General features: G+C 42.3%; 1 long non-coding RNA gene across 1 annotated transcript in view; it reads right to left on the bottom strand.

The window, feature by feature from the left end:
- Positions 1-398: 398 nt before the first annotated feature.
- The window catches only part of LOC129383322 (uncharacterized), a 59,398-nt gene continuing 44,316 nt past the window's right edge, over positions 399-15,480 (bottom strand). The window contains exon 2 of the long non-coding RNA XR_008611195.1: positions 399-521. This is a non-coding gene — a long non-coding RNA (uncharacterized lncRNA). The remainder of the gene's footprint in view (positions 522-15,480) is intronic.

The raw sequence follows: 15,480 nt of genomic DNA, 5'->3' as shown, positions 1-15,480 counted from the left end.
TTTTACTGACAATAAACTCGGCGGTTCACAGATTTTAGTGCCTTTGTCATTTAGTTTTTTTGTGCTGTGATGCTGTCTAGGCTGTTCCAAAATGCGCCGCCTTCGCAACACTGCACCTCCTTAAACGCAGAGTAGAGAACACGAAGGAATTCCGTTGCCGCTCTGTCGCGGCTTTATGACCGAGCCTACGAGCAAACAGACCGTGGCCCCAGCGCAGCGACTGTTCGAACGCGCGTTTGTCACAATCAGTAGCTGCGCAGAAGCGATAAAACCGTTAGTGCGCCTGTCGAGGTGAAAGGCTGGTGGTATCGACCCAACTCGATTTACCTTTTCTGGCCTTGGCTGATCGAACGGAGAAGCCCAGGCCATGCACGGAGGGAGAAAACAAAAATCAGTGGTTCATGAAATCAGCCTCTTTTTTGAATTCTGGTGCCTTACATGCTGCTCGTCATGGTGGCTTAGTAGCTGTGGCGTTGCTCTGCCGAGCACGAGGTCACGGGTTCGATTGGTGGTCGTGGAGCCTGCATTAAGAACGGGGCGAAATGACAGTCTACACGCACCATGAACTCGGGAAAAAGCGCATATCTTTTTAAACATTAAAACCAGAATGTGGTTTATTTAAATTATTATTATAGGGCACTTAAGAGATCTTGTCGCCTTTATTTGGTGCCAGCTTCTCCTTTTCACATAGAGATATAAAAAAGAACACACAAAAAAACGAAAAAACAAATAACTTGAGCGTAGCTTCATTTTCGTAGCAGTTTCGCTTTCTGCGCAGTGAGCTTTCGGATATTCCTGGGGTATGGTACGGTAGAAGCTTATTCCGGCCCTTCGGAACGCGTGCCAGCACGTAGCGGGCCGCTCCCACGTGGTTACAGAAACGCCGAGCCTCTCTGTTGCGTTGCGATGTTGCCGATGGACAGCCCATGGCTGTGCCTCAAGATCGCGGCTGCTTAGGGCAGCCTCCCATTTGGACGACGTGACGCCGTCGCCGTCGCGTAACGCGGGGCACCGACAGAGCATGTGATCTAAGTTGTTTCGGAGTAGCATCTCAACTATAGAACCAATTGAATTACCAAGACCGACTGATGGTTGAAAATTTGTTGGGAGCTTTGTTTACACGTAATAAGTAATACACGTTTTGACAGGTTGAGAATGAAGAGCAGACTGGCTTTATTCCATAGTAAAACGGTTTTGCCGGATGGCAGTGGTGGCGCCCCTGTCGCGCAGCCACCTCAGGTCCCAAGAAAGAGCAGGGGCAATGACCCCCGCGTGGAGGCCAGATGAGGTAACTGAATTTCACAGAAGCGAGGGACAAATCGCAGTGACAGACGGTCGCTACAAATTAAACGTTAACGACGGAGACAAATTTGCTCAAATGACGCAGGTAAAAATAAAGCCAGAACTTGTTACACTGTCATGGTAATGATATCACTTTAAGCAGATCTGATCTCTCGGAATATAAACAGAAACAACAACAACAACAACAACAACAACAACAACAACAACAACAACAACAACAACAACAACAACAACAACAACAACAACAACAACAACAACAACAACAACAACAACACTCGATTGCCGCTGCTTATCTGAATACATACGTGTATAACAACATTCAATAAGAAACAGTCTATAGTGCATGCATACAGGAGTAAAAAATAGATATTAAAGCACAATAACATTACATTAAGGCAAGAATGACATCTGCGTCAATTTTGGTGGAAGGTTGAACACATACGAGCATTACACATATCAGCATACGAGAATTACAAATTATGTGCACGAAGTTTTCGGGATACTGTTCGGTTTCGTGCAGGCCTCATGAAAATGTTATTATTAGCGTTTATCGATACTTATAAGCTAATTCAGGTGAGCATAGACTGTCGAATATAAAAGCCATAAAAAGATGACTTCGTAATGGAAAGACAGATTCACGTGAACTACTTTTCATGACGCTCGACGAGGAAAATATTCTGCGTGCTCGGCATTACGAAAGGAAGTTGAAACCCGTATATGCAGACGGAGAAGGAACGCTGGGAGTTTATCGCGCGAGTAGCGAGCCTCAAGAAGGAGCACTTTATGCCTTTCATCTCGATTGAAACTTTTGTCTATTTATTGTTACACAACGAAGGCCGTGCATGCGCGTATTTATATACTGTAGTAGCACTACAAAAAAAAAAAAAAAGAAAAATGCGCACACGTAGGCTATCCTGCCCCTGAAGTTTTTTCCTTTCGAACTTTGGCCCTGCATACTTAAAATTTACCGACGATTACGATACCCCCAAATGCGAAATTTGAGCAGAGCTCTATCCGTGTTTTTATTTCGCCATATATTGGCTGGCGCCGACAATCTGTCTCGTGTGGCACGTTGCGAGCAAAGCGAAGTGTGGCGCCACTGCCTCGCTAATCTGGAATATCGCGAGAGGCAGCCCGTGGGGCCAGCGCGTGGGTGACGCTTGGGCGCGATTAGCAGAAGCCGTCAGCGACAAACCCCCCCACACGGCGCGCACTACTGTGGCGCCATCTCCAAACCACCGTCGCTGCACTGCGCTTTTCTTCTCACGCTTAATTATTTATTTAATTTTTTTTATTTTTGTTGCCCTCAGAGTACAGAGAGCATTTCAGAGGGGAGGGGCGATTCATAACAATGAAAAAGAACACAAAGCACGTTTCATACAAGAGCATAAAACAACAGAGGAAAAAAAAGATTACAAATCCTAACAATTGTCTTACAAATTTATAAAACCATTGGTGAACTATATTATTAAGCCGAGAAACAAAATAGGATATTAAAATCAGTTAGTGGACAAAACACAAAAGCTGTAATCACGTAGTCATCGTTGTAAAGACATTCTTAAATTGAACGGTATCAGTGATGCTTGTCAGTGATGCGGGTAAGGAACTCCATTCTTTACAACTTATTGGAAGATATGATTGTGCACACGATTGTGTCATACAGTCCTCGATTTTCTGCCTCATGGTTCCGCTGCAGCTTCGTCACTGCTTTCCTCCTCGCGCCTCTTCTCTCTCGCCGCTTTTTCACCCCCGTTGCGTGCCGCGTTCTCTCTCGTCTTTCGCTGTGCTTGCAAGGATGATCGAAATAGGTCGCGAAGCTGTGGGTGAAAACCGGCTCAGAACAAATTGTCACCGACATCAACAAAGGTGGTTATGGGAGCAGGGACTGAAACGCGACTCTTTGAGGAGGAAACAAACATTGGGAAAGAAAAAAGCGTCCTTTAATTAAAACGATACACAGTTTGATTTATTACCCAAAAATAAAATTCCTAATCAATTTCTTATGCGCGTAGAAAAGAAAAGACAACTTTATTTTAATTTATCATTATAAATAAATACTTCTTTTCAGCGCCCAGAATAAGAGGGGGCGGTGACGCCGCTATCATGTGCAATGCAGTGCAGCTCTTCAAGTGTGCAGAAAGGCGAGATTGTAAAGTTCACTTGTTGCAATACGCCTCCTTGACAGGTTGTACTGCTCTTTTTTTTTCTCGACGTTTCTCTGAATTTGGTGGCGTGGGTAGTTTCATTGTTTTTAACCTGTTCTATCAAATGTAGTGAGTTATACGACCGCCAGATAATTGTCTACTTTAGGTTTTTTTGTTCGTCTGCGCTGGCCGACGGCCTTGGCGTCTGACGATAGAACCAGCCCTCTACCCCCCAAACTTTCGTTAGCGTCAATAAAAAAAAAAGAAAGAAACCCCTACATGTTCTATTTCCGGAGCGAGATTTCGACATATTTTGCTACATCGCTTCCCGTATTGAAACCTCTAAACGCTCAGCAAGGCAACTGGCGGGGAATTTGGATAAGCAGCTCTAATGGCAGGCCACCAAAACAAATTTCGCGCGTTTAAGAACAAAATGACGTCAATAGTAACGTCACTATTGCGCCGTGGGTAGAGTTCCTCAACGACGCATGCAAGCGCCTAATACACTATGTGCAGATTATTTCTTATGTTTTTCGTTGTTTCTTTCTTTTAATTTAAGCAATAATAAAATATTAAGTCGCATTCGAAATCAAGCAGGAGCTAAGCCTGGCGACATTTCGAAGGTTTTCTAGAAACGGAAAAAATACAAACAAGGAAAAGTAGCTCTTCGCGGGACCCCAAATATCGCTAAGTACTTTTCTTTCTTTGTTTCACATCTTATAACAACCGAACTAACCTGTTTACGGTCTTTCTTCCCGCGCACTATAACAGATTGGAGCAGCCGGCAACCGATAAGCACTGATTCTGTTGAACGCATGTGTCTTTGACGTTAACGGTATTGCTACGTCGGCAAACCTTGTTACTGCTTTATTTTATTTATTTTTATCGATCAATTTTGTTTTATACAGTAAAAATCTTCCTTACTTTCAGTATTCTGCAATGTTCGCTCGTTTGTCCACTTACCTCTGGTACTTATTGCCTTTTTTTTTCTCGCGAAAATGGTTGCAAGTGCTCGTATGTACGCATCGCTTTTATTCTGACGCCTTGAGCTCCGTATGATGCTGTTTTTTTTTTATTGAAATGAATATTAGGAGAGGTTGGCGCCTTTATGGTGGCACCGGCTACTCCTTGTCACTTGGCAAAGGAACCAAATTTGCGTAAAAAGGGAAATAGCGACACGAAATATGGCACACAGTAGAACACTGGATGAATAGAAAATATACAGTCCAACAGTACATGATTCGCAAAGTTCTGTGCATTGGTTCAGTCCACGTACGCTTATATAAAGTCAGATGTTTTGAACAGCCAAAACACAGAACACATGTTGTGCACTGCAAGTACAGAACAGAATTATACATATTGCGTAAAAGTTGCGATCACCACATATACCAATTATGAACCACGAACAACGTTTGTGTTCTAATGTATGTGAAGTTTTATTCCTTGAGTGAACTTTAAATTATTCTCATTTAGACGCCGCTTTTATTTTTTCTGATCCTTGCATAAGTTGCATTGCTTTGTATCCGTTTTTCATGTGTATTTATATACATATAAATATTCATGTATTATGCTCCTCCTGCTTGGGCCTCCATTTGGGCCTGCAGCCTTTGTATAAATAAATAAATAAATAAATAAATAAATAAATAAATAAATAAATAAATAAATAAATAAATAAATAAATACTCCTCCGCCCAGAACAATCACGCAAGTGGGAAGACGCAAGCGCGAATATTTTCCGAAACGTGTCAAATCGCCTCAAAAGCAGGACCCGTATTCACGAAAGTTCTTTTACGCAAGTGCCAACTTCGCAGAAATTGCACCATTATAAACCGATTGCTATAAGAATGCGCGGGCGTCCTAATGCAAGCCAAACAAACGTTTTTCACGTTAGAAAGGCTTGCTGGTCAAGGACGTGTTCTACAAAACAGAATAATATTACGGCCGCTCGGTCACCCGATGGAACTGCGCCCTTTTTAAAGCAACATTTCAATCCCCATAAACCTCTTCGACGTACATGCTATATATATGGCCGCAACCAGCCGCTACGAGGCCCACAGTGATGATGATAACCGTATATACTAAAAGAGGTCCCCTATTGTTTGTCAATATATCATACCAGAGTAAAATCACTTCGAAACTCTGCGGGATCACTAAAAATTATAAACCATCCTCACACTTGCGAACCTATCAACAATAATATAGCAATAACCTCGCAGATACTAGGCAGGAAGAGGAGAGTGGAACGGCAATAACACAATATCCTTAAAGTTTTCCAGGAGAACAAACCTTTTGAGGGATTTATACGCATTGTAATAATCCTGATTGTCCTTTAGACTCAGCAAAAAAAAAACAGGGTGCAGCAAACTTGACAAGCACACACTGCGGTTTGTCACGGGTTGTCGCGGCTTGTCACGGCTTGATAAACATTGCACTACCGTCTAATCATGAAACTGTTCTCCCTCCCTAATCGTAGTGGACTCGCCAATGTCAAATGGGATTGGCGTGAATCCGCGTCCCTATGTCTTGTTGACCGAGTCTCTACACCCCATTTCTGAACCAGGTGTGTTAAACTTGGAGGTGCCATAACCGAGCAAGGGTGAAATTCATGCAAAACAAAATTGCATTCTTGTAAGCCTTATAATGGCTGATAAGCACTGGTTTGATGTTGAGGGATTACACATAGTATGACTGAGTGAGCTCTCTCAAACGCGACCACTCCCCCTCGGATCGACAAACCTACTACCGAGCTATGCTTTTAACCCCAATTGAGAGGGTAAATTTAGCTTTGAATTTTTTCGTGCATGGCGCGACAGTGGTGTAATCTGTGCACTTGTCACAGACACGATCGAGTAATAGTCTCCTTCTTCTAAGGAACGATACTAAAGTAAGGCACGTGGATAGTACGCTTGCAAAGATACAGGCGATAATGCTAGAACATGTTTGTGTTGCGTGCGGTTTTAGCAAATGACCCCCTTTGACCGTTTTTAAAGATGCCGTCGAATAAGAATTGGACAAGGTAAACACATAACAGCTTGTCTAACGTCAGCTGGGACACCCAGTATACTGATCAGACACGGCTAGGCATCAGTGATCGATTGCGCGAACATGACAACAAAATCAGCAAAATCGATGTTTCTTCTTTCTTTTTGTCACTGCGACCGTAGGAAGTGAGACAGGCGTCTTTTGGTTGAAGAGACCACGTTTTTAGGCAAACCTAAGAGCGAGGCGAACCATGTGATCCTAGAAGCAGAACCTATGGCCACTCTTGAAGCCTTGCGTGTAAGTAGACCGTCAGTGCACTCGTCGTGCCAGGAATTAAAATAACGGTGCCATGAGCTCATCTTCACGCCCCTTAATTCAGTTTCACTGCCTCAATGTAGCATTTCTTTCTTAATTCTTTATTCGCGCCTCTTTAGATGACATGTGTGGGGATAATTAAGCACACATAAAAAATAAAGAACGCTGTTGAAAACAGCATCACGTGTGCCCTTTCGTGCTTTCATCTCTCTTGCAATGTACGCTATTCCTCTAGATAATCGTGAGCATTCAAATGAGAACAGTTGCCGTGAGACATAGTGCTGTGGCCATCACTACACTAACGAAACGAGAAGAAAGAGAATAATGAAGAAAAGGGAGCAGGAGTTTATATAAAAGGTCAACAACACGTAGAAAAGGATGAATATGTAGGACAGAACAAGTCGCGCAACCCTGCAACTTGTCATTGGTACTCCAAGACATCTTGCATGTCGGAGTACGAACGAAAGCCAGCGAAATAGCTTTTATTCAGCATAAAATTGGCCTAACATGCAGTAATTGAATTTTGGAATCGAGCCGAAGTTTAGATGCAGATTTCCCTTAAATACGAGCTAGTCTCACATTATCCCTACGAAACCCTAAATGTGCATTGTTATGTACTGCGTGTAGCGTGCATGTTAATCGTGCAGTACGATGGCGCAACTATCCCATTAGCCCTAAAAGAACCGAACGAGGGAAGCTGATCCAAATGAGTGACGTATTTAATGAGAACATATAATGCAGGGAAGTGTGTAATTGTTTTCGGGTAGGACTTCGTTTTGATTTGTGTTTATGGCACTTACTACGTAGTTGTCCTTCTGCAAGGTCTCGCAATGTACAGCGCTAAGCGACATGTATGTAGCTTTACGCCGAATCCTTCCTGGTGAGACGAATAAAGCGAGATTAGAATAATGGGCCTGCAAGAGATCCTAAGTTGTGCCAAGTTAAGCCAAGAGATTATGCAAAGGGAGGGCTGTGCTTCGGGTCTGCGCTGGCGGAGCCTTTGGCGAGGTAATTGGATCATAACGAGGTTTCGTGCCCTAAGGTGATTACGGAACGCGGGTACAGTGAATATTGGTAGGTGCATGAACGTCTCTGAATGTGGTTTCACTAATTCTGTGCCCAATTATGGAGCAAGCACAAACAGACGTCTCGTCGTGTAACTCTGCACACGGGATATGCTTTCGGCTCCAGGATTGCACTCGAGATAAAGTCACATTTATTAAAGTGCTAATTTTCATATTTTAAAGGGAACCGACATTCGTTACCTTAAGTAATGGCGGCTGCGGCGCGCTTGATGTTTGAAGTTTAAAGTTTTTTCTTGTATTACAAACACAGGAGTAAACGCAGTAGGCTGGGCATAACAATATGGTTCCTGCCCCTGTTGGGCGTTCAGGCATAAGCATACGTATACGACATTTCCGGCACACACAAACACATCGAGTTCGCGGAATGAAACAGTGCAGTGGGAGAGAATACATCATGTTATACTACACAGAAAAATGTCAAATTAAGTACAATTCTGAAGAAACAATTAATAAAACCAAATCAACAGGGTTGCAATGTGGGCTTATTGGTGTGTCCCTGTGTGTCTTCTTTTGTACCGTCTTTTAATCGCGCTACCTACACCCCTTGAAGAGGAAAATCAACAGAATGAGAACAACGTTTCGTACAGGAGAATCCCGCATTACGTCTTGATCATGTTACTTTAGGTTTGAAGGTAGTACCGATGTCATAATAATGAACAGGGTCAATACACACTACATTTCAGGCGTCAAATTAAGTAACGTGACACCTGGAGCTCCCACTGGCCACAAAATATGATTCACTCCTGTAAATTCCTAACCAATCAAGAGTTTAGGCCTAACGAAGAACATTTAGAACCGACTAACAAGCGCAGATATTGCGATTATTTAAGGTAAAGGAGGCCAGCTATCCATAAATTGAGAAAATGCCTACACCGTTATAAATTTTATCGCGCATACTGTGGATCAGCCGAAGTGAAGGTGACATGATTATGGAACAGTGTTGCTGATGGCTTAGAAGCTGGCACGAGAACCCAGAGGACAAATGACAATCTTTCACTTCAACAAACGTGACTATTTAATTTAGGGATAATATTTTGCAATATTGGACACTGGGTCATAGGAGAAAGGCCATAAAATTTACAAGGGACCTCGCGAGAGGTGCAATTATTTAAGCTTGTTTTTTTTTTTTACACGTAACATTTGTTTTTTTACATTAATTTGAACTTGCGGGCCAAGTTTATATCAGGTGCATAAAGAGAGTGTATAGTAACGAAATATCGCCCACCGTGCACTCGTGCTATATTTTAGTGTGAATTTCGTGACCGCGCAGTCATTAAAACGTTGTTGAGTAGAGCGCATGATTCAGGAATATTTTGTCATTTCATTATGTAGGGTTGCACTTCAAGCGTGGACACGTAAGTTTCTATAAAATCAAAATTTGGCAATTACTCATTTGGGGATCTGACGGTGTTGGTAATGTCAGCTTTTCCCGTTGCCATCTTCACAATGTTTGCTTGTTGTATAAGCGAAGATGAAAATTATATATTATAAGGACGATATAAAAAAGAAAAACACGCATTTTAGCTCTAGCTAGCTGTAGGTCACACATACATGCGTTCGAAGCACTAACCAATTTAGGTAAATAAAGTGAGTACTAAACATATCCTTGAAGTACCTGGTTGGCAATATTTATTCAAGGAACTTCCCCCTCTTTCAGAAATCCACATCAAAAGGCGGAAAACTGCTATCTGTTGCAGGCAATCTTTTAAAAAAACTTGCTCAACAGGTTCTATCGAAAGATAAAACAACATAACTTGTTTTCATAAACAGACATAATGTCACAACCCATAACAAAAGATAAATTAGCTGGGTATCCACCGGTCTTGTACATTCCGGTGACACTAGAGATCGGCGTAATTGGCGTCCACACTGCACTGGCCGTCTCAGCTCAAATCTTGGCTGTCCATCTACACGGCACACTTTTATGAGAGGCCGACTATGGGGCATAGCCAGCAACCACGGCGTGTGACCGCATCCTAAGTAGGTAGGTAGGGGTGGACTGATCTTCGGGAGTTTAGCTGGCCGGAGTCAAGAACGCATTGCCCGGAACAAGAACGCATGTGAGTCACAAGACAGATGCGTTCCTTTCACCCTTTCGCGAAAACTGGGTCAAAGCTGACAAAAACTTTAATGGTTTTGTCAGAGGGTCCCATTGCGGTCTTTGACTTTGGGACTCTCGTCTGTATATTGTATCTTACCAATTCATTGTATTTAAAGAATAATAAACTGAAACTGAAACTGAGACTGAAACCTGGTGTGTGTGAATCAACATTTTTTGTCCACAGGTAAGCCACATGTTGGAATCTTTTCCGCGGGTAGCGCATCCTTGATTACCCGGCCTTTGTGATGACAAGCGCCGCTACTGATGACCAATAGATCCAACGTGGGCGTTCCGGCAATGATCGGGCAGCCATGCTTGCGGACAAGCCGAGTTATCCCAAGTAACGGTTAGAGAGCACGTGTTGTCACATTATGAAAGAGAGCACCTGAATATAAGTAATGTTCAATTATCGACGAGGTATCTGTTCAAGCTCTCGTTACGCACGTGCGCATTTCTCCGATGTAGATCTCTCCTGTTCGCACGGGGGCACCACGCCTCATTTTCCCACCGAGGTGCGGCGTCGGAGCATTTATCGGCACCTTTAAATGACAAATGCTGCATCGAAACTGGCCTTGTAGTTTGACGGTTCTTAGTAACGGGACATACGTCTAACACTCGATTGCTTTAACTGCATGATTACAAGTGTGTGTGTGAGCGAGAGAGAGATGAGATATGAAAGGAAAGGAGGTTAATCAGAAAACAAAAATCCGGTAAGAGAAGACAAAGATGGAAATGAAGAAAGAGAGAAAAGAAAAACGTGCAGACGCGCACGTACATCATAAACAAGCGCGGGAATTTGAAGAGCCGTTTATAATCCCTACCTGTCAGCTGCACAAAGCTTATGATTATAAAGTGATGTGATCTACTTTCACTCAAAGGACGGGAAATTACTAGTTTCTACAAAGTAGCATCAAAAGAGTCGTGGTTCTTAGAGTCTTTTGGAGGTCACTCATATTGAGGATGAATACTAGGAAAACATGTACATGTGCTTTTTGTCCCATGAAAATGACGATATATATACATTATATACACTTCACATTGTACCCACCTTTATTTTGTTGCGACATTTTAACTGATGACTTACTGTACTGTCATTTTTTAATGTATCTTGATTACATTGGTGATGTTGTGCAACTTGTGGTAGATTACCGTGTTGGTCATGTGACAATGAGCAGCCGGCACCATGTGTTGGTTAATAAGTACCGCGCCACTGGTTGGGATCCTCGACCGTCAATGCCATGATTGACAGAGTTTAACTACCACATTTTCTGTACGTAAATATAAAATCAAACGACAAAAAGAAAGAAAAGGAAAGCAAAAAGAAAAACATGTGCCCGAAAACAGTATTGTATGCCTAATGTGCAGCTATATACAAGTAAAATCCTCAAGCGCGTCCTGTTCAATGCCTTTTCCCCCCCTCTTTCTACAGAAAATCTGCAAAAAAAAAAAAAAAAAAAATAGAGTTTCAGTGCTGTTCTACGTCTTGGCTGCTAGAGGAGCTGGTTGCGTATCTTTAGATGGGCGCCTTCTCTTGTTAGTGCTAAGAATTATCACTCTTGAGCATCATGCTGCCAGTTCTTCTACATCTTCACACACACAAAAAAAAACACACATTGGGGCAGATTTCAAGGTTTCAATCTAACGTGGTTTTTCTGCACGGAAGTTGCCCAGACGGTGAGAAAACAACATGGAGAGAGAAAAGACTGACTTGTGTGTTTTACCATGAGGTTACTCCATCAAGGAGGAAACCAAGACTTGCTAGGGTCGGAGGCTTGGGCGAGCTGGTGATTCAAGGCTTTCTAGTCACAGCATGCAAAGCCCCGAAACACGAAAAAAAAATTGTGTGCTCGAGCTGCTCTTTCTTTCTTTATTATTGTATTTGTTTAAGGAGACGTTGGGGCATGTAAGCAGCACCAGCTGGATTTCTCATCTCTTAATGCATAGCTGTGCTGCAAACGATCTAAATGTTTCAGGCAAAGGAAACAGAATAGAATATAGTGACAGAAGTTCTAGACACACAAAACACACAACAACAAATGTTCCTGTTCACTTAATAAAATTCAATATGTTCAAAAGAGGTACTCCTAACACGTTGGCCAGCCTTTCCGAGGCACCTTATCCTTGTTTGTAACTTTTATACCGCAATGTGTTACTCCATCTGTCGGTCCCATGTTGATTGCGAATATCCTTTTAGGATATTTTTAGGATATTTTTTAGGTACAAGGAGGCAGTACAGATTAAAAAATATATACAGAACAAGCCCCTAAATCTGGCACGTTGACTCGCCAATGCAAACTTTTGGCGTGCACAACACGTTCAGAGAAGCTGGATGTTGATACAGCAAAAAAGAAAAAAAGGTAGAATACTTTATGATATAGAAAAAGTCGCCGAACGCCCTTTCAACAAGTGTTTTGTGTGCTGCGCCACAAACTTCGTGCGCTCGATTTCCTACTGCGATTTGTTCAAGTGCTCCCACTAGGCGCCCTTGGCAGCCACATCGACCCTGTGATCCCCGAATGCGCCCGCGATTTTACTTCGATACGTTGACATCGGAGAATCATCGACCTGCCCAGCCTGCGGTTTCTTCGATCGGGTCCGCCTAGGAGCCTGCTTCTGCATGACGGTTCGTCCAAAACCGTGCTGGGTTGCCGAATGTACGGGGCTCCACCATTTAATCAGGATAATGAGTACAAACCACAAAACGATATCATCATCAATATCATCGTCATCATTTTATCATCACCGTCACCACCACTATGACAGCCCCACTATCACCATCATAACTACCACCACCATCATCATCATAAACCGCATCACAACTATTGACACACCCGCCATCACTGTCATAAGCATCATCATCATTATCATCATCACAACTACCATCACTATTACCGGCGGCAGCGGCACCGTTCCCATTATTCCACTGCCATCACCAATGCCATCCTCACTGTTATAGCCATCAGTTTAATGACCTCTGCAGAGAAGCGCGTCGCCGAGAGATCCCTTAGCACACAGACGCTTGCTGGTGCGAGCGTGTTGGGCATTAAACAAAGCAACGTAAGTGCCGCCGTTTTATGCTAAAATAGACATGGGAGTCTCAAATGCCTAAAGGCCGGGACGCCGGGAGCGGAGGACTGTGTGGACGAATGATCGAAACCATTTGCCCGCAAAACCTTCCGTTCCCCCCTCTCCTTTTCTAAGTGATCACTGTTTCATATTTGTCCTGGCGAAAAATGCAGGGTTGCTTTTTTATGTTAATTTATCACATATTGCAGACCAAACTAATCTACACAGGACGTGCAACACGAACAAGAAAACTTATTTCCTATTTAGATGTAGAAACTTGAACAAAGTAGACTATGTCAGAGCCGGTTATACCAATTCCCCAAATTTGTTATTTAAGCGATAATAAAAAAAGAAAGAACAAATATAAAAACACAATAAACACACAAACAGAGGCGCACTAAGATTGACTCATGTACGGGCACCAACACCGAAAGCACAGTCCAGTAACTGTGCACATTATGGAGAGAACATAGCCGCATGAAATAAAAATAAAACAAGACTGATCAACGTATATTACAAATGTGTCATAAAGTTCAGTTGTGCTAGTCCAGTGGAAAGGATGAAAGCTTATTAATATTGGTTCTGTCAAAACATGGGTTTAGAAAGCGCGTTTGGTAATATTGTCTAGGCCTCGCGGACAAAGAGAAAATGTACAGCCTGGCATCCATAGCCATATTACCATCAATAAGCAAGCTCCAAAAGTTCAAGCGACATCTTCTGGGTTTAAGCTATTCAATTTTGGTGGTAAGCACGAGTTCAGTAGGATGACCAGTGCATTTAAATTTGAATCCTTTCGTGTTTCCAAAGGTCAAGTTTACTACACGAACTCCAAACAACGAATGAATTTTCTAGCATAGGTCATATGGATGTTAAATAGCCCATCACTTTAGCGTTAGGAGGAAGATTTGGGAGTTTATGTTTCAAGCAATGCAATTTTCTGAAAGCCTATAGTACCAAACGTAATCAATATGCTGGTTCTAAGAGAGATCATTTGTTATTGTGACGCCTAGCGATCACTGCACGAAGTATTAGGAAGTATTTCATGAATTGATTTTGATAGTCGTTTCATAATGACTATACTTAATCTCAGCAGCCTGTTGCTGATTTAGGCTGGTTGGTATTTCTTGTCAAATAGAAAATTTTCTTCTTAAAGAGCGTGACACAGTATGCAGCAAAGAAGCAAGACGGAGTGCCCTGTTCTGCACTCCTTCGTCCTGTGTCGCGCTGCGCAAGGGACTGTGGTTTGTACTGAGTTTGCATCTTTTCGTGTAAAGCTTGATTTTTACCTCCACTCGAGCTTTTTAATTATTTTACATTGATTTCCTTTGGCTTTATTGAAGTACTTCGATCCTGCATCCACAATGTCGCTTAGCGCTATCGCTCGCTTGTACCAGTTATTTGCTTTACGTTGTTTTTGTTTACTGCGTGTGTGGTTTTGAGGGTGCCATGGAAACACGTATACAATACCTCCTTGCTGGGATAATGCCATGGTGGGAGGCAAAGAAACGGTGCCGCGTTATTTATTCATCCATTATGTCTACGTATAATGCAGATGAGAATTCGGATCAGGCAGGAGGAAGTAGAAGCTTTATTTTACCCTGGACGTGCTCTGTTCTATTTGTATAGAGCTCACCTATTTGCATTTGTATTTTACTATATTCTAGTCACAGTGAATGTAGCATTATGCTAATTGTATTATCATGTATTTATTGGTCTCTTTTTATATATTAATTTATACATTTTCACACTACTTATTTATTCGCGCTAATTTTCTTTTTCAGGAGAATTCCTATGTACTGATTGCTTTGTAAACACAATTTAGTTACGGTATTTACTTATTTTACTAACTATTCTATGGCTATAGGTTAAACAGTGCTTGCTTATTTTCACGTGTTGTAAAAAAAACGAGGGTGTAATAAAGAAAACAGAAAAGTACAAGAAAAAAAAAATGACGAGCTCAGCCACGGTCCTCAGGTATGACATGGAAGCACAGAATGCGTGTGGCTAGGTAAAAGCAGTATTCATGTTTTAATAAAATGTCGCAATAGCTACCTAAAAGAAGGTAGTGTTGTAAAGAAAGAAAAGAAAGACGTAAAGAAGGAAAGAAAGAAAGAAATAGAAAAATGTGGGAGGTACTAACTCTTCCTTGACGAGTATTGCCTACAGGCAACATACTAGAATTTTTTTCCTCTTGCCGAATTTCGGTATCGGGTATGAAGTTTCTGCTTAAACGTCATTTGTTGGTGTAGAGCTGAAACACTGGACGAGGAGGAATAAGTTAGGCACCCTACTCGCTACGTATTGAAAGCAAGGTCCACGGAAATCCTACTATAAGGGGCGTAGTAGAGATCAGTGGCAAGGTCAGAGGAGACAGGCCGATTCAATATATTTGGCTGCCGTGGCTGCGCATGCCTGATCTAAAGCAAATAAGATATACACCTCTAGTTTGCGTATAACTAGGGCTGTCTATACAAACTTCAAACGA

The sequence above is a fragment of the Dermacentor andersoni genome, chromosome 8 (genome assembly GCF_023375885.2).
Source record: "Dermacentor andersoni chromosome 8, qqDerAnde1_hic_scaffold, whole genome shotgun sequence".
NCBI classification, from domain to species: Eukaryota; Metazoa; Arthropoda; class Arachnida; order Ixodida; family Ixodidae; genus Dermacentor; species Dermacentor andersoni.
The sequence above is the reverse complement of the archived record's forward strand: the minus strand, read 5'-3'. Positions and strand labels throughout refer to the sequence as shown.